Source organism: Triticum urartu, chromosome 3A, assembly GCF_056163025.1.
Source record: "Triticum urartu cultivar PI428250 chromosome 3A, HENAU_Tu73, whole genome shotgun sequence".
NCBI classification, from domain to species: domain Eukaryota; kingdom Viridiplantae; phylum Streptophyta; class Magnoliopsida; order Poales; family Poaceae; genus Triticum; species Triticum urartu.
Window position 1 is genome coordinate 7,514,325 of NC_141875.1, and position 21,068 is coordinate 7,535,392.

At 46.4% G+C, this 21,068-nt stretch overlaps 1 pseudogene; it reads left to right on the top strand.

Moving 5' to 3' along the window:
- The first annotated feature begins 16,861 nt into the window (after positions 1 to 16,861).
- Positions 16,862 to 18,779, top strand: LOC125547549 (putative fucosyltransferase 8 pseudogene; annotated as a pseudogene).
- Positions 18,780 to 21,068: the final 2,289 nt, after the last annotated feature.

Below are 21,068 nucleotides of genomic sequence, written 5' to 3' on the forward strand. Positions count from 1 at the left end.
TAATTAAGGTTTAAGTTATCTACAACCGGACATTAACAAATTCCCATCTGCCCATAACCGCGGGCACGGCTTTCGAAAGTTCAATCCCTGCAGGGGAGTCCCAACTTAGCCCATGACAAGCTCTCACGGTCAACGAAGGAATAGACCTCCACCCGAGACACACCGATCAGACTCGGTAACCCGGTACAACAAGACAATTCGACAGGTTAAAACAAGACCAGCAACACCGCCCGAATGTGCCGACAAATCCCGATAGGAGCTGCACATATCTCTTTCTCAGGGCACACTCAGATGAGCGCTCCATACAACTAAAACCAAACCTCGAGTTTCCCCGAGGGGGCGCTGCACAGGACTCTAGTTTGGACCAACACTCAGAGGAGCACTGGCCCGGGGGGGGGGGGTTAAAATAAGATGACCCTTGAGTCTGCAGAACCCAAGGGAAAGGAAAAAGGCTAGGTGGCAAACGGTAAGACCAATGTTGGGCATTGCTGGAAAAGCTTTAAACAAGGCGAACTATCAAGGGGTTCCCATTATAAACCAACCGCGTAAGGAACGCAAATCCGGGAACATAACACCGATATGACGGAAACTAGGGCGGCAAGAGTGGAACAAAACACTAGGCGAGGGCCGAGCCTTCCACCCTTTACCAAGTATATAGATGCATTAAGATAACATGGCAATATAATGATATCCCAACAAGTAAATAAATGTTCCAACAAGGAACGGCTCCAATCTTCACCTGCAACTAACAACGCTATAAGAAGGGGCTGAGCGAAGCGGTAACATAGCCAATCAAAGGTTTGCTAGGACAATGGTAGGTTAGAGGTTCAATCATGCAATTGGGAGGCTGACAAGCAAGTGGTAGGCATCGTAGCAGTGGCAAAGCAAAAGAGCGAGCAAACTAGCATAGCAAAGATAGTAGTGATTTCGAGGGTATGATCATCTTGCCTGCACAGTTGTCAAAGTTGACTGGATCCTCACAAGCAAACTCAACGGGCTCCTCGGTAGCGAACTCGTCTCCCGGCTCTACCCAACAAGACAAACCAGCAACAAGGATACCATCAACCACGTGCAAGACCAAGCAATATGATGAAATGATGACATGCTATGCGGGATGCGATGCGGGATGCAAAATGCAAGATATGACAGGAAATGCATGAACCTGGCCTCAACTTGGAATTCCAAGGGTGCCACTGGATAGAGGGGATGAAATCGCTTGAAAACGATATAAATATCATTGGAATCGGAGTTACGGTTTGGAAATGGCAAGCGTTTTAAGATATGACACCGGTCTGCGATTTACAGCAAGTAGGCATCTAAACGCAACGAAATGAACATGCTACAGCCACCAAACATGACAACAAAATACATGGCAGGGATGCCCACAAGATGCTTAACAAAATACTAGCACTGAGCCACGGCCAATTCATCCATTAAGAGGTTCAAACAAGCATGGAAAAAACGCAAATGCAAAACAGATTCCAGACTAAGTGAAATTAACACTTGTCTGAAATTTCAGATCACGATGCTCTCTTCGGAGCAGCAAAACAATATGATACATGACCTGAACATGACAAGTAAGAACATGTCATGGAGCTACTCAACAAGCTTAACAAAAGACCCAAAGTGACATGGGGCCAAAAGGGTTCACAAAATATATTAACGGGTACACGAACATAGCTAAAACACAATCAGTTTTCAGACTTAGTGAAAACTGAGACATGCTGAAATATAACTCACGAAGGCATGTAAACGAGCTCGATGCACTCACCATGGTGCAAGTCACAGCAAGGCAAGCATACATCCATTGAGAAGGCACAAAATACAAGCTAGAAATGGCAAGAACAATGGCATAGCATGCACGGATCAACTACAATAACATCGGCAAAATCGCAAACAAGTTGACGATCTGCCCAGATTAACAACGAAGCAAAAGTTGAGCTCGATTGAGTCAACCTAGAGCACTCCACACATGCAAACAAAGACATGGATGGATAGAGCATAACATAAATATCAAAACTCCCTTACTGATCATCCTCAAAAGAGGCACGGATCACTAGGAAACAAGCTGGACATATGGCATCATGAACTAAAATATCCCAGACTTAGTGAAAATCACTAAGTCCCTGAAATCAGCAATCTCAGGTACCTCTCTTCGCAAGCTTGCACAAGACAACACACACATCCTAAAAATGCATGGGTGGCACCTCTGGAAGAAGTCAAAATGCTTAACAATTCATCCCAAAGGGGCACAGGCATATCATGCACGGATTAAACATGGCAAAAATGACAAAAGTGCATGATGAACTAACGGATCTGAATTTAACTCACGAAGCCTCCTTCTAACAGCATTTTTGGCAACAAGATGACCTCAAATGCGAATGATGCAATGTAATGAAATGATGTACATGTAGAGACGAAGATTTTGATATATTATATGTCCAAATCGGAGTTACAGATGCGGAGATATGAGCAGTCAAAGATAGCACAAAAATCAGGGGGGAGAGGGAAGAAAGTCAACCGGATCTAGGGTTTGTCCGGTTACTGTAGCTCCGGATCGGGCACTGTAGCAGCCCGAGCTCGGGCTCACCGGGAATGGCGCGCCGGCGACCGTCCGGGAAGAGGAGGGCGGCGAGGAGAGGACCGGGCGACGGGGCGGCGACGCCGGCTCGTGGGGACAGCGGCGGTGCCGACCGAAGCGAGGCGGCGGCCGGGCGTGGCGGCGAGGTCCCGCACGGGCGGCGGCATGGCCCGCGGCGGCGCCGGCCACCGGCGACGGAGAGGGCGGCGGCGGACGAGGCGAAAGGCGGCGGAGGCGCGCGGGCTCTTGGGGGCCGGCTGCGGGCCTCGGGCCCGGCGGCGGGGGTAGGAGGCGGCGGCGACACGTGGAAAAGCGTGAGTGGCTGGCGGGGCGCGGCGGACGTGTCCGGCTAGGGTCCGGACATGTCCGTCGGCGGCGGATCTGACGGGGGATGTTTTTTTTTAAAACTAGGGTTTCGAGGTGGAAGACGAGATCCGAAATGGAGGGGGGTATAAATAGACATAAGTGGAGCTAGGAGAGTCCAAATGAGGTGCGGTTTTCGCCCACGCGATCATGATCGAACGCTCTAGGACATGGAGCAGAGTTTGGTGGGTTTTGGGCCAAATTAGAGGGGTGTTGGGCTGCAACACACACGAGGCCTTTTCGGTCCCTCGGTTAACCGTTGGAGTATCAAACGAAGTCCAAATGATACGAAACTTGACAGGCGGTCTACCGGTAGTAAACCAAGGCCGCATGACAAGTCTCGGTCCAATCCGGAAATGTTTGAACCCCACACACGAAAGAAAGCTAGAAATGGCCACCGGAGGAGAGCGAAGCGCCGGAATGCAAAACGGACAACGGGGAAAACGCTCGAATGCATGAGATGAACATGTATGCAAATGCAATGCATGAGATGACATGATAAGAGATGCACGAAAAAGAAAACAACACACGGAGACAAAGACCCGAACCCGAGAAATAAATATAACTTAGCGCCGGAGACGGCAAGAGTTGGATACAAATATGAAAAGTAAATCTGGGGCGTTACAGAGGGCTCTTCATCCACGCCTTTGGTTGCCTCCTTCTCCCTCTCCAACACCTCCTCCTCCTCCATAGTGCTCGGCGAAGCCCTGACGGAGTACTGCAGCTCCACCATCACCACGCCGTCGTGCTGTTGCTGGAGCCATCTTCCTCAACCTCTCCCTCCCCCTTGCTGGATCAAGAAGAAGGAGACGTTACGCTAACCGTACGTGTGTTGAACGCGGAGGCGCCGTCCGTTCGGCGCTAGGATCTCCGGTGATTTGGATCACGTCGTGTTCGACTACATCATCCCCGTTCTTTGAACGCTTCCGCTCGTGATCTACAAAGGTATGTAGATGCATCCGATCAGTCGTTGCTAGCTGAACTCATAGATGGATCTTGGTGAAACCGTAGGAAAATTTTTGTTTTCTGCAACGTTCCCCAACAGTGGCATCATGAGCTAGGTCTATGCGTAGTTCTTCTTGCGTGAGTAGAACACAATTTGTTGTGGGCGTAGATGTTGTCAACTTTCTTGCCGCTACTAGTCTTATCTTGCTTCAACGGTATTGTGGGATGAAGCGGCCCGGACCAACCTTACACGTATGCTTACGTGAGACCGGTTCCACCGACTAACATGCACTAGTTGCATAAGGTGGCTGGCGGGTGTCTGTCTCTCCTACTTTAGTTGGAGCGGATTCGATGAAAAGGGTCCTTATGAAGGGTAAATAGAAGTTGACAAATCACGTTGTGGCTTTCACGTAGGTAAGAAAACGTTCTTGCTAGAACCCTATTTCAGCCACGTAAAACTTGCAACAACAATTAGAGGACGTCTAACTTGTTTTTGCAGCAAGTGCTTTGTGATATGATATGGCCAAAGTTGTGATGAATGATGAATGAAATATATGTGATGTATGAGATGTTCGTGCTATTGTAATAAGAATCACGACTTGCATGTCGATGAGTATGACAACCGGCAGGAGCCATAGGAGTTGTCTTTATTTTTTGTATGACCTGCGTGTCATTGAGAAACGCCATGTAAATTACTTTACTTTATTGCTAAACGCGTTAGCCATAGTAGTAGAAGTAATGGTTGGCGTGCAACTTCATGGAGACACGATGATGGGGATCATGATGATGGAGATCATGGTGTCAAGCCGGTGACAAGATGATCATGGAGCCCCAAGATGGAGATCAAAGGAGCTATGTGATACTGGCCATATCATGTCACTATTATTATTTGATTGCATTTGATGTTTATCATGTTTTGCATCTTGTTTACTTAGAACGACGGTAGTAAATAAGATGATCCCTCATAATAATTTCAAGAAAGTGTTCCCCCTAACTGTGCACCGTTGCGACAGTTCGTTGTTTCAATGCACCACGTGATGATCGGGTGTTTGATCCAAACGTTCACATACAACGGGTGTAAGACAGATTTACACATGCAAACACTTAGGTTGACTTGACGAGCCTAGCATGTGTATAGACATGGCCTCGGAACACAGAAGACCGAAAGGTCGAGCATGAGTCGTATAGAAGATACGATCAACATGAAGATGTTCACCGACGTTGACTAGTCCGTCTCACGTGATGATCGGACACGGCCTAGTTGACTCGGATCATGTTATACTTAGATGACTAGCAGAGAGATGTCTATCTAAGTGGGAGTTCATTAAATAGATGAACTTAATTATCATGAAGTTAGTCTAAAATATTTACAATATGTCTTGTAGATCAAATGGCCAACGTTGTCTTCAATTTCAACGCGTTCCTAGAGAAAACCAAGCTGAAAGACGATGGCAGCAACTATACGGACTGGGTCCGAAACCTGAGGATCATCCTCATAGCTGCCAAGAAAGATTATGTCCTACAAGCACCGCTCGGTGATCCACCCGTCCCACAAAACCAAGACGTTATGAACGCTTGGCAGACACGGGCTGATGACTACTCCCTCGTTCAGTGCGGCATGCTTTACAGTTTAGAGCCGGGGCTCCAAAAGCGTTTTGAGAGACATGGAGCATATGAGATGTTCGAAGAGCTGAAATTGGTTTTTCAAGCTCATGCCCGGGTCGAGAGATATGAAGTCTCCGACAAATTATTTAGCTGTAAGATGGAGGAAAATAGTTCTGTCAGTGAGCACATACTCACTATGTCTGGGTTACATAACCACTTGACTCAGCTGGGAGTTAATCTCCCGGATGATGTGGTCATTGACAGAATCCTCCAGTCGTTTCCACCAAGCTACAAGAGCTTTGTGATGAACTTCAATATGCAGGGGATGCAAAAGACCATTCCTGAGGTATTTGCAATGCTGAAATCAGCAGAGGTAGAAGTCAAGAAGGAACATCAAGTGTTGATGGTAAATAAAACCACTAAGTTCAAGAAGGGCAAGGGTAAAAAGAACTTCAAGAAGGACGGCAAGGAAGTTGCCGCGCCTGGCAAGAAAGCTGCCGGGAAGAAGCCAAAGAATGGACCCAAGCCCGAGACTGAGTGCTTTTATTGCAAGGGAAGTGATCACTGGAAGCGGAACTGCCCCAAATACTTAGCGGACAAGAAGGCCGGCAAAACAAAAGGTATATATGATATACATGTAATTGATGTGTACCTTACTAGTACCCGTAGTAGCTCCTGGGTATTTGATACCGGTGCAGTTGCTCACATTTGTAACTCAAAGCAGGGGCTGCGGAATAAGCGGAGACTGGCAAAGGACGAGGTGACGATGCGCGTCGGAAATGGTTCCAAGGTCAATGTGATCGCCGTCGGCACGCTACCTCTATATTTGCCTTCGGGATTAGTTTTAAACCTTAATAATTGTTATTTAGTGCCAGCTTTGAGCATGAACATTGTATCGGGATCTCGTTTAATTCGAGATGGCTACTCATTTAAATCCGAGAATAATGGTTGTTCCATTTATATGAGAGATATGTTTTATGGTCATGCTCCTATGGTGTATGGTTTATTCTTAATGAATCTCGAGCGTAATGCTACACATATTCATAGTGTGAGTACCAAAAGATGTAAAGTTGATAATGATAGTCCCACATACTTGTGGCACTGCTGCCTTGGTCACATAGGTGTCAAACGCATGAAGAAGCTCCATGCAGATGGACTTTTAGAGTCTCTTGATTACGAATCATTTGACACGTGCGAACCATGCCTCATGGGTAAGATGACCAAGACTCCGTTCTCAGGAACAATGGAGCGAGCAACCAACTTATTGGAAATCATACATACTGATGTGTGCGGTCCAGTGAGTGTTGAGGCTCGCGGTGGCTATCGTTATGTTCTCACCCTCACTGATGATTTGAGTATATATGGGTATATCTACTTAATGAAACACAAGTCTGAAACCTTTGAAAAGTTCAAGGAATTTCAGAGTGAGGTTGAGAATCAACGTGACAGGAAAATCAAGTTTCTACGATCAGATCGTGGAGGAGAATACTTGAGTCACGAATTTGGCACACACTTAAGAAAATGTGGAATAATTTCACAACTCACGCCGCCTGGAACACCTCAGCGTAATGGTGTGTCCGAACGTCGTAATCGCACTCTATTAGATATGGTGCGATCTATGATGTCTCTTACCGATTTACCGCTATCTTTTTGGGGCTATGCTTTAGAGACTGCCGCATTCACTTTAAATAGGGCTCCGTCGAAATCCGTTGAGACGACACCGTTTGAATTATGGTTTGGGAAGAAACCTAAGTTGTTGTTTCTAAAAGTTTGGGGATGCGATGCTTATGTCAAGAAACTTCAACCTGAAAAGCTCGAACCCAAGTCGGAAAAATGTGTCTTCATAGGATACCCTAAAGAAACTGTTGGGTATACCTTCTACCACAGATCCAAAGGCAAGATCTTTGTTGCCAAGAATGGATTCTTTTTAGAGAAAGAGTTTCTCTCGAAAGAAGTAAGTGGGAGGAAAGTAGAACTTGATGAAGTATTACCTCTTGAACCGGAAAATGGCGCAACTCAAGAAAATGTTCCTGAGGTGCCTGCACCGACTAGAGAGGAAGTTAATGATAATGATCAAGATACTTCTGATCAAGCTCCTACTGAAATTCGAAGGTCCACAAGGACACGTTCCGCACCAGAGTGGTACGGCAACCCTGTCTTGGAAATCATGTTGTTAGACAACGGTGAACCTTCGAACTATGAAGAAGCGATGGCGGGCCCGGATTCCGACAAATGGCTAGAAGCCATGAAATCCGAGATAGGATCCATGTATGAAAACGAAGTATGGACTTTGACTGACTTGCCCGTTGAACGGCGAGCCATAGAAAATAAATGGATCTTTAAGAGAAAGACAGACGCGGATGGTAATGTGACCATCTATAAAGCTCGGCTTGTCGCTAAGGGTTATCGACAAGTTCAAGGGGTTGACTACGATGAGACTTTCTCACCGGTAGCGAAGCTAAAGTCCGTCCGAATCATGTTAGCAATTGCCGCATTCTACGATTATGAGATATGGCAAATGGACGTCAAAACGGCATTCCTTAATGGTTTCCTTAAGGAAGAATTGTATATGATGCAGCCGGAAGGTTTTGTCGATCCTAAGAATGTTGACAAGGTGTGCAAGCTCCAACGCTCGATTTATGGGCTGGTGCAAGCATCTCGGAGTTGGAACATTCGCTTTGATGAGATGATCAAAGCGTTTGGGTTTACGCAGACTTATGGAGAAGCCTGCGTTTACAAGAAAGTGAGTGGGAGCTCTGTAGCATTTCTCATATTATATGTAGATGACATACTTTTGATGGGAAATGATATAGAACTCTTGGACAGCATCAAGGCCTACTTGAATAAGAGTTTTTCAATGAAGGACCTTGGAGAAGCTGCTTATATATTAGGCATCAAGATCTATAGAGATAGATCAAGACGCCTCATAGGTCTTTCACAAAGCACATACCTTGCTAAGATATTGAAGAAGTTCAATATGAATCAGTCTAAGAAGGGGTTCTTGCCTGTGTTACAAGGTATGAAATTGAGCTCAGCTCAATGTCCGACCACGGCAGAAGATATAGAAGAGATGAGTGTCATCCCCTATGCCTCAGCCATAGGTTCTATTATGTATGCCATGCTGTGTACCAGACCTGATGTAAACCTTGCCGTAAGTTTGGTAGGAAGGTACCAAAGTAATCCCGGCAAGGAACACTGGACAGCGGTCAAGAATATCCTGAAGTACCTGAAAAGGACTAAGGAAATGTTTCTCGTTTATGGAGGTGACGAAGAGCTCGTCGTAAAGGGTTACGTCGACGCTAGCTTCGACACAGATCTGGATGACTCAAAGTCACAAACCGGATACGTGTATATTTTGAATAGTGGGGCAGTAAGCTGGTGCAGTTGCAAGCAGAGCATCGTGGCGGGATCTACATGTGAAGCGGAGTACATGGCAGCCTCAGAGGCTGCACATGAAGCAATATGGGTGAAGGAGTTCATCACCGACCTAGGAGTCATACCCAATGCGTCGGGGCCAATCAAACTCTTCTGTGACAACACTGGAGCTATTGCACTTGCCAAGGAGCCCAGGTTTCACAAGAAGACAAGGCACATCAAGCGTCGCTTCAACTCCATTCGTGAAAATGTTCAAGATGGAGACATAGATATTTGTAAAGTACATACGGACCTGAATGTAGCAGATCCGTTGACTAAACCTCTCCCTAGGGCAAAACATGATCAACACCAGAATTCCATGGGTGTTCGATTCATCACAATGTAACTAGATTATTGACTCTAGTGCAAGTGGGAGACTGTTGGAAATATGCCCTAGAGGCAATAATAAAAGCATTATTATTATATTTCCTTGTTCATGATAATTGTCTTTATTCATGCTATAATTGTGTTATCCGGAAATCGTAATACATGTGTGAATAACAGACACCAACATGTCCCTAGTAAGCCTCTAGTTGACTAGCTCGTTGATCAACAGATAGTCATGGTTTCCTGACTATGGACATTGGATGTCATTGATAACGAGATCACATCATTAGGAGAATGATGTGATGGACAAGACCCAATCCTAAACATAGCATAAAGATCGTATAGTTCGTTTGCTAGAGTTTTTCCAATGTCAAGTATCTTTTCCTTAGACCATGAGATCGTGTAACTCCCGGATACCGTAGGAATGCTTTGGGTATACCAAACGTCACAAGTAACTGTGTGACTATAAAGGTATACTACGGGTATCTCCGAAAGTGTCTGTTGGGTTGACACGGATCGAGACTGGGATTTGTCACTCCGTATGACGGAGAGGTATCACTGGGCCCACTCGGTAATGCATCATCATAATGAGCTCAGAGTGACCAAGTGTCTGGTCACGGGATCATGCATTACGGTACGAGTAAAGTGACTTGCCGGTAACGAGATTGAACGAGGTATTGGGATACCGACGATCGAATCTCGGGCAAGTAACATATCGATTGACAAAGAGAATTGTATACGGGGTTGCTTGAATCCTCGACATCGTGGTTCATCCGATGAGATCATCGTGGAGCATGTGGGATCCAACATGGGTATCCAGATCCCGCTGTTGGTTATTGACCGGAGAGTCGTCTCGGTCATGTCTGCTTGTCTCCCAAACCCGTAGGGTCTACACACTTAAGGTTCGGTGACGCTAGGGTTGTAGGAATATGTATATGCAGTAATCCGAATGTTGTTCGGAGTCCCGGATGAGATCCCGGACGTCACGAGGAGTTCCGGAATGGTCCGGAGGTAAAGAATTATATATAGGAAGTGCTATTTTGGCCATCGGGACAAGTTTCGGGGTTATCGGTATTGTACCGGGACCACCGGAAGGGTCCCGGGGGCCCACCGGGTGGGGCCACCTGCCCCGGGGGGCCACATGGGCTGTAGGGGGTGCACCTTGGCCTACATGGGCCAAGGGCACCAGCCCCAACATAGGCCCATGCGCCTAGGGTTTAAGAGGGAAGAGTCCCACTAGGGTAAGGCACCCCTTAGGTGCCTTGGGGGGGGGAGGGAAACCTCCCTGGCCGCCGCCCCCCCTAGGAGATTAGATCTCCTAGGGCCGGCGCCCCCCCCCCCTTGGCCCTCCTATATATAGTGGGGGAAGGAGGGCTCTTCATCCACGCCTTTGGTTGCCTCCTTCTCCCTCTCCAACACCCCCTCCTCCTCCATAGTGCTCGGCGAAGCCCTGACGGAGTACTGCAGCTCCACCATCACCACGCCGTCGTGCTGTTGCTGGAGCCATCTTCCTCAACCTCTCCCTCCCCCTTGCTGGATCAAGAAGAAGGAGACGTTACGCTAACCGTACGTGTGTTGAACGCGGAGGCGCCGTCCGTTCGGCGCTAGGATCTCCGGTGATTTGGATCACGTCGTGTTCGACTACATCATCCCCGTTCTTTGAATGCTTCCGCTCGTGATCTACAAAGGTATGTAGATGCATCCGATCACTCGTTGCTAGCTGAACTCATAGATGGATCTTGGTGAAACCGTAGGAAATTTTTTGTTTTCTGCAACGTTCCCCAACAAAATGAATGGTCATGGAGGCGTGTGGGCGATGTGCAAACGCCCACACGTGTGGGCGTTAGCTTTTTCCTAATATTTTCAGGTTAGCTCATCTAAAAAATAGTTTCAGGTTAGTCTGCATAATTAAATTTGAAGTGTTATTTGGTTGTCTGTCATTGTTACTTATCCGATCTGAATCTAATGAAATATGTATTGTACCAAAGGATGGTTCAACACCTATTTCTGTGTGATTGTCACTGTTCTAGACTTGTGGTGGATAGAATAACACAAAAGACTTGCAAGCATTACTAGCATAAACCTTGTGCAGGAACCTTGCACAAGCATTTAGTAATGACCATGCTGAAAAAAACATTTAGTAGTGACTGACGCCTTCCGTGAATCCACCACCATTTTTGCTACATTGCATTACATAGCAGGTTTTTATTTCTTTGAGAAACACTACTGCTACAGCCGTTTGCATGCCAACTGTTCGGTCAATTGCCACAATAGACCGGAGGTAATTTTCTGTTTTTTTACTTAGGTGTTTCCATGTTATCACGACCACTGCCACTGAACAAGACTAATCTTATAAGGAAGGCATCAATAGCGATCTCATCAATGGATTGTCACCAGAGGTATGTAATGCCTCGACTCCCCTCAAAAACAGCCCTGCTGCTTTGGTTGTGAACTTGTGGTGCCCGTGTTCCTCACAGTAGTTGTTTTTGATGTTACTGTAGTTGGTACACCACTGTATGATCGATGAATTCAACCGATTTTCCTTTGTTTGCACTGCTAATGAATGTTACTGATTTGCCCCCCTTAGATCTACCCCTGTTTCAGTTTATTTTTCTGAAAAATTGGTGCTACTTCTGATTGCTCACAATTTCAGTTTGGTGAATATCTACATGGTCGGTATATTTGGGAGTAGCATCTGATAAAATCTCATTGTAGTGGTATCGATTTCAATGTTATTTATCTGCCCTAGAATCTCGGAAGTGCACTTAGTTGGAAACATGCATGCAACATTTACTTTTTTCTACTTATGTTACTTTCCTGCCTGGTCATCATGCCAACTCTAGCATCCATGTATATGATTTCTCAAGGGTCATATTCTGAATAATAACGCAAGGTACTTTGAGTAAAAGTTCTGCAAATCTGAGCTCCTGGAAAGCTAGGATTTGTAGCGACAAAATGTACTCGATTGCTCGACAAAGTATGGCAACAAGCTAAGAATCTGTCATATATCACGAATTTACATATGTTTTGTTCTGTCTAATTTGTTGTCAAGTTTTGGAACACGAATCGGTGGCGAACCAGCATCATTAGTCCTTCATGTCTTCAAACCTTAGATGCCATTGCCCAGGCCTATTTGTATAGAAATCAAAGACTGAGAATATGACGGTATCACCCTGTTTTCCTACTTCATCAGTAGTGCACCTATTTAATCATTACATTGGGGATGCCTTATATGTTGTATTACATGTGCTGTTTTCTTCTTCATCTAGAGACTACTTCTATTCTGCTTAGGATTGTCTTTGCCAACTGGGATGCTTGTATTAAGTAAACAACATCGGTCTCTACTCTACTCTTAAACTAACATAGTCCACAGCTGGGATGCTTAGGAAACAGTAAGAATTTCAGGCATTACCTAAAAGAGTACAATCTGGTATTCCTAGAAATTAAGGAGCTCTTAAAATTATGTTATCCATTCATGACATATCCACAAAACGTGCAATGGTTTCTGAGCAGGCACAAAGTCCACACGTGTCCCAGCCCGAGGCATGAACAAAGCGTCAAAGAACAACAGTAGTACATTTCCTGGACTAAGTATCTCCTTTAATCATGGACATAAATTCTTTTCTGGCTTCTTCTCCACACTTTTCTTTAACAATTCAGTTTCCAACAAGGTCTCTTTGCGGTGCGCAGGGACGGAGCCAAGATTTGAGCATAGGGGGGGCGAAGACAACGGCACAAGAGATTTTTTTTCTTCTTAGGTTAACTCCTTTACACTAATTTCACAATAGAACTAACCCGCCTCTTGCAATGACAAAAGGACAATGGTATATAGCAAACTAATACTCCTATAAAGACAACGACACAAGAGATGTAGATTCATGAAATTTTATTAGTGGCATAATTGTTTGATTAGGAGTTTGCATAAGAACTAAATTATGTTCCGGCTATTACCTTGGTTCTTGGAATCCCTACACCTTTGCCTCTATCAATCCCCATATTGATCTTTCCTCCGAAGGGAGATGATTTGGACAGTAACCACCTGATGCAATCAATAGAGAAAAATTATTAAATATCATGTATTATGAAATTCTAAATGTTCGAAATTAAATACTTCTTGCCTACACCATGGCATCAATTGAAGTGTTGCACATGGTTTGCAGTAGCATCATATTCCGACAGTTGAGAGCTTGAATCAACTGGGTTTAAAAAATATGAATTGATTCTGCTCTCTTCCTCTTCACATCTACACAAGCACAAATAAATAACTGAAAATGACATAATTTGATTCTTAATGCCTACCGTGTATGATTATTCTTCAATAATTTGTAAAGCCGCGAACTAATCTGATGCAAAAATAAAATACCTTTTCCCCTCATGTTGTTGCCGCACATCCATGCGTCCGGCCTGCCGGCAACCTGTCCGTGGTCCGCTGATCGACGCATGTCTATCCTGGCGTCCCCTTCCCTTCTCCGCTTCTAGATGGCGGCGCAACAGCGCGAGCGCGATGGACAGATCCAATCGCAGCAGGCCTACAGTTCCTGGCGGCTTGGAAAGGAAGATATTAGCAGCAATAGACATGTTTTTTTAGATCTGTGCCTGCGTAGTGGCTGCAACTAACAAGCCACTTTGCCTTCCACGATGGCATTTTTCTATCAAAGGGACCACGATGGGCTGCATAGCATTCTTCTTTACGTGGACTTTGTGTTTTTAACTTGCAAATGGACTGTATATGGGCTCAGGCTTCACGTTAATAAAAAGGCCCAAGAGGCATAAGGGGGGGGGGGGGGGGGCGAACGAGCTACGATCAAGTGCGCACGTGATTTTTTTTAGCAAAAAAGCCATCGCTGTCAGGGACGAGGTGATCGTTGGGGGGGGGGGGGGGCGCCCCCCCCCCCCCCCCCTAGATTCGTCCCTGGCGGTGCGACGGCACACATAATTTTCTTTCCCTTTTTGAGGCACTGTTGCACATTATGCAGCGAACCATATTTAGGCCGGCTTGGTTACTTTTATACCAAGCTAGCTGATCAAAAGGCACACAATTAGTGTACGCACGCAAGAGTTATTGGCGGCTAAAATCATGAAGCAACGGACTGAGAAATCGTGGCCAGCATACAGGCAGGCGAAGATAGCCAATGTATTTGCATGTTTTCTTGACTTATATTACAATGCATCCACAATAAAACCTAAATTACATAATGATATTCTCCCATATACAATGAAACTTATCTTTTCATGGAATTCAGTATGTTTTTTAACAGCTCACTCATGTATATTGATCTGGGTAGTTTATATGTTATTCTGGTTGACATTTATCACTTAAAATTAATTGTATACTATAATGGTAATATCCAACTTGGTCCCCTTTGAATTGCTTAGGACATTTATGTTAGATCTTCGAACTTAGTGAATTCCCCAAACATCTTTGTAATGTTGGAATTCTCTGGCTTTTGATAAAAGAAAAGTTCAATTCTAACGGATTAGTTAAAATCCTTCAAATTTACTTTCGGTGAACCATATGATAATGGCCAATCCGCCTTTACAAAGTATACAGTGACAATGTATTTCACATGATGAAATTTTGGTTTCAGGGTAAAGATATTGAATGTATGGCACTTACCTTTTTTTATGGTGGGTGTGTGGCACTTGATGTGATGGAGTGACTCCTGGGCGCAGTGGTGTACATGTTCCTCCACGCCAAGGGCCACCACATCATGGGCCTCCTGACCAAGGTTATGTAGTTGTGTGTCACCAGGGCGATCCCCATGTAACGATCTTATTCCCCCCTATATGTAGCATGGCCAGCTTGCGTTGATTGATTCAGTAAACGGGGTGTTGGTTTGTGTTTGTTTTTCCGTAGCCTTCTAAATTCCACAACTGGAACGTGTACGGTTTGGGTGCAAAGATGTACTTCAACATGTGATTTGTTCTTTGAAATTGAATTCAGATCTTGAGTACTACTTTTATTTTGAAGAAGTATGTGCATGATTTCACAACTCGAAAATGGCAACGTATATAGCAGAAATGTGATCCCTCTTTCAGTGCAACCAAAATGTATAGCACAGCTTTGTATACATCAATTCCAATATGAAATCTATATCTGAACTTGAACATTTGTCTCACCTGCATCCAGAGAGAGAACACACTATGTAATCGATGAGATGGTCTGATCATATACTGGAAACATCATTAGTATTAGGTTCCCTTTCTGGGTCTACGATATTTTGTGCTCGCACTTGATTGTTTTTTCATGTACCACAGTATTTTAGTTTTCAAATAGATTGAAATAGTCTTTCTGTACAAATTATGTACTCCCTCCGTTCCTAAATATAAGTCTTTGTAGAGATTTTACTATGGATCATATACATATGTATCTAGATGCATTTTAGAGTATAGATACACTCATTTTGCTCCGTATGTGGTCAATAGTGAAATCTCTCCAAAGACTTATATTTAGGAACGGAGGGAGTAGTTTTCACTATAGTTATTTTTTATTCCAAAACACGAGGAAATCTGATGGTGCAGACAATGCCACATTGAAAGATAGGCCTGTAAAGATTCGGCTTGAAAGTTCATGAAGGGTTCTTATGTCTCGATCACAATAGAGCATCTACAGCCGGGCTACCCAAACTGGCCGGGTGGACGCCCGGTGTCCCAGTCGAGCTTCCCAAACGGGTCGTAGACGTCCGGGCTATCCGGCATCCCTGAAACCCAGCCCAAATCCATATAACCTCACTTCGGATGAACACTAGACTTAAATCTAAGACAATGCCATGTTGAAAGATGGGCTTGCGAAGATTCATCTCAAGAATTCCCGAGGGTACTTCCGTGTTTATCATATTTGTTTTCACACCTTGGACATTGTGTTTTCCCGTTGCAACGCACGGGCATCTTTACCTAGTAACTATATTACATTTAGATGTGACTTGGCAAATCTGATAAGAAAATGAACCTTTTCGACAGATTTGCACCAAATATATTGTTGCGGGTGTTGGTATCTTTGAAGGCCTTCAATCTTTAAGGATAGAAGATAGTCTCTTCCTTTTCTCCGTCTGGAATGATATAAAAAATGAATGTTCTTTTTGGAGGGACGGGAAGATAAGAAGAAACATGAACTAAGAAGAACAACACAACAATAGCATAATGAATCGTTTTCCCTCATCTGTTATAAATATCTTTATATTCAACCATGTTTTCCATTGTTAAGCGACCCCATCGAACAAGTATCAGATCCCACACCAAGAGATATATTGTCATGATATAAGAACGCATTACACACAGAAAACGGAAATCAAACTGTATGTACACATAACCCATTTCACGAATCTTGGCGTAAATCGGCGGCACATGATTCCCGTGCACCTGGACCCGCGTGGTCCCGGTCAATATGCTCCAGCTTGCGCACAGGTTGAGCATATTGCTGGAGTAGTAATTAGCTCGATCTTACGTAATAACGGAGGGTCAGACTATTCCAAATCCAAAGATAGAAAAGATAGGAAAGCAGTTACGTTCCTAGACAGAATAGGAAGCAAATAATTACTTCCCCCTTCCGAATCTTATCGGACAAGTAACTTTGCTCTATATGTATGCAAAAAAGGATGATGTCTCTCGCCTCCATTCGGCAGAAGATTTAACTAGAGTTATATAGATGTGATAGTTGTGATCGAGTAGATGGAAGGAGATCTGCGAGGTCGACCGGCGGATGCAAGAGAGAAACGCCGGGATGCAGCCAGTTCGGCCGCCATCGTCATCATCTTCTTGCTGGTCGCGTTGACGCACCTGCTCGTGTTGGCCTCCCACTTCGGCGCTGCCGACCCTCTGATCTGGTGGCAGCAAAGGGCGTACGCAGCAGATGACGGGCCTGGCGGCAACGCGGTGGCGCCCGACCGGCTCCTCTCCCCGTACTTGGAAGACAACAATCCGGCGGCGTGCCTCAGCCGGCACGAGGCCTCCAGGCGCTGGAAGCCCGCGGCGTTCCCTGTGCCCCCCTACCTGGTGGAGAGGCTGAGGCGGTACGAGGCCAACCACCGTCGGTGCGGCCCGCGCACGGCGCTCTACCGCGAGGCCGTTTCGCGGCTCCGGTCTGCCTCCCGCAACGCAGACCACGCCGCCGCCGGCGATCGTCATCATACATGCAAGTACGTGGTGTGGATCCCAACCGAGGGCCTCGGCAACCGGATGCTCAGCCTCGTCTCCACCTTCCTATACGCGCTCCTCACCGACCGCGTCCTCCTCGTCCATGAGCCCCCGGAGATGGAGGGCCTCTTCTGCGAGCCCTTCCCCGGGACCACGTGGCTGCTCCCGCCGGCCGATTTCCCCCACAAGCTCGACGCCGCCGCCTTCTCCTCCCGCTCCAAGGAGAGCTACGTCAACATGCTCCATAACAACATCATCCGCTACGGCTACGACGCGCAGGTGCTGCCGGCTTACGTCTACCTCCACCTGGAGACCGTGTTTCTTCTCACCGAGAGCATAAAGCTCCGGCTCCAGAACCACACGTTCTGCGAAGAGGACCACCGTTTGCTCAACAAGTTCGACTGGATGGTGGTCAAGTCCGACAACTACTTTGCGGTGGCGCTGTTCATGATGCCCATGTACCGCCGCGAGCTTGAACGGATGTTCCCGGCGAAAGGGGCGGTGTTCCACCATCTTGGCAGGTACCTCCTCCGCCCGGGGAACCGGGTGTGGGGGATGGTGGACAGGTTCTTTGAGGGGTACCTCGCCGGTGCCGACGAGCGTCTCGGCATGCATGTGCGCAACAAGCAGATCTTCCCGGTGCCGCCCGAGATCATGTTCAAACAGATCCTCCGGTGCGCGCGGGAGCATCATCTTTTGCCGCAGGTACTAGCCACCAGCGAACCACCGACGGCGGAGGCGAAGAAGAAGAAGGCCGTCGCAGTCCTGATGCTTTCCCTGAAGCCTGAGTACCATGACAAGCTGCACGCCATGTACTACACGAACGCGACGGTGGCCGGCGACGTGGTGGTGTCGGTGCACCAGCCGAGCCACGACGGGGAGCAGCAGTCGGACGCGCGGGCACACAACGAGCGGGCCCTGGCGGAGATCTACCTGCTGAGTTTCTGTGACAGGATGGTGACGACGGGGTGGTCCACGTTTGGGTACGTCGCGCAGGCGCTGGCTGGGATTCGGCCGTGGATGCTGTTGCCGGTGAACCGGAGCAAGATGAGAGCCGACGTGGCTTGCGTGAGGCCGCCGTCTGTGGAGCCCTGCATGCATCCGCAACCGTCATTGCTCACGTGCCAGCAGGGGCCGCGGCATCTGGACGATCCCGTGAAGCGTGTGCCGTTCCTGCGCCACTGCGAAGACGTGCCTCTTGGTCTCAAGCTCTTGGATTGAGCTAAAAACTTACTCCAGTTTGTTGTATCCCTGGAATTATAGATATATAATTTCGCAGCGGGAAATCATTTCACCACTCTTCCGCCAAACGCAATGTCATTACTTTTCTTTAGAGAAGAGGCATGAGCCCGACTTTATAAATAAAGTCACCAGGCAGTGTTCCAGACAAACCACACAGCAACGGCCACGGCCAAGAGCATAACGAAAGTACTGGAGTACGGGGTACAGGGCACACAGGCCACCATCACGGCACGCAGGCCAGAAATGAGATAAGAGCTAACACCGAAGAACAGACGAAGCCACCAACTAAGTCAAAATGATCGCCAAGACAACTATTCAGCTAGCTCCTGCCGCGATAAGGAAGACGCCGAAGCCCGAATTTTAGAGAATAGAAGATCAAAAGTGCCCCGGTCTTCCATCTTAGTCAATGATCTCCACCACTGCAGGAACAAGCAAGACTTAAATAAGCAGTAAGCAAGTTTAGCAGGAAAAACATGCTCAATGGTAAACTTATTTCTGGTATTCCACAAGGCCCAACGGATCGCTCCCAGACCAACTCAAAATAGCTGCTTAGTAACCCCAACCAGGCCATTGGCGAGCACCCGGAGCTCAAAGAAGGAGGAAGGAGCCCAAGACACCTGAAGCCATGACCTAAAACAACTCCAAACCAGTTTAGCCAGCACACACTGGAAGAAAATGTGGTTCGTGTCCTCCAAGGCATCGCGTAATGCACAACGATCCGAGCCCGGGCCATTATGTTTACAAATTTGGTCAGCCGCAGGGAGACGGCCCTTGAAGGCTTGCTAGAGGAAAATCTTCACTTTAGGAGGGATACGAGCACGCCAAATCGGACTGAATTTGTTAGTGGGGGAGACACCAATAAGCTTAGTATAAAGAGACTTAACAGAAAAGCGACCAGAAGACGTGTGGGCCAGACCACCGAGTCGGTAGTCTCCAAGAGCACGGGGAAGAGGGCAGCAAGCCGCTGACATTCCTCCAACTCTACAGGAGACAGCGAGCGCCGGAAGGCAAGGTCCCAATTATTAGCCGAAAGATCCACAATGGAGATGTCCGGGTTCGGGCAGTAAGAAAATAACGTGGGGAAGACCACCGAGAGGGGTGAATCTCCACACCACCAGTCGAGCCAAAAGCGAATGGAAGCTCCATTACCAACCACAAACTTGACGTGGTCCTTAAACAAAGGTCGAACCTTGACAAGGTCATTTCAAAACTGAGACCCTCCCCGAGAGGAGGCGAACATAGGGTTTGAAGTTGGGAAATACTTAGCTTTGAGAATAGAAAACCACAAGGTGTCAGCTCCCGTGGTCATGATTTTCCAACACCATTTGATCATGAGGCATCTGTTCATAATAGCAGTGTTAGTGATCCCCAATCCCCCTAGGTTTTTGGGTCTACAGATAATTTTCCACTTAACTAGTCTGTATTTGCGTCGATTGTCCGCAGAGTTCCAGAAGAAAGCACCCCTATGCTTATCAAATCCGGCATGAGTACCAACAGACAGGAGATAAAAGCCCATGATAAACATCGGTAGGAAGGAGAGGTAAGAATTAATTAAGGCAACCTTCCCAGCACTCGTATTATATCTGCCCCGCCACGGGAGCACCCTATTCCCCACCTTAGCAACGGCAGGAGCAAACTCCTTGGCACATAAATTGTTCGGGGAGATCGGGAGGCCCATGTACTTGAAGGGAAAGGATCCCAGGATGTAATTAAGAAGGTGGGCCACCCGTAAAGCCTATGTATCATCAACACCAGTGACAATTGAAGGAAATATGCCCTAGAGGCAATAATAAAGTTATTATTTATTTCCTTATATCATGATAAACGTTTATTATTCATGCTAGAATTGTATTAACCGGAAACATAATACTTGTGTGAATACATAGACAAACATATTGTCACTAGTATGCCTCTACTTGACTAGCTCGTTAATCAAAGATGGTTATGTTTCCTAACCATAGACATGTGTTGTCATTTGATTAAACGGGACCACATCATTAGGAGAATGATGTGATTGACATGACCCATTCCATTAGCTTAGCACCCGATCGTTTAGTATGTTGCTATTGCTTTCTTCATGACTTATACATGTTCCTATGACTATGAGATTATGCAACTCCCGTTTGCCGGAGGAACACTTTGTGTGCTACCAAACGTCACAACGTAACTGGGTGATTATAAAGGAGCTCTACAGGTGTCTCCAAAGGTACATGTTGGGTTGGCGTATTTCGAGATTAGGATTTGTCACTCCGATTGTCGGAGAGGTATCTCTGGGCCCTCTCGGTAATGCACATCACTTAAGCCTTGCAAGCAATGCAACTAATGAGTTAATTGTGAGATGATGTATTACAGAACGAGTAAAGAGACTTGCCGGTAATGAGATTGAACTAGGTATTGGATACCGACGATCGAATCTCGGGCAAGTAACATACCGATGACAAAGGGAACAACGTATGTT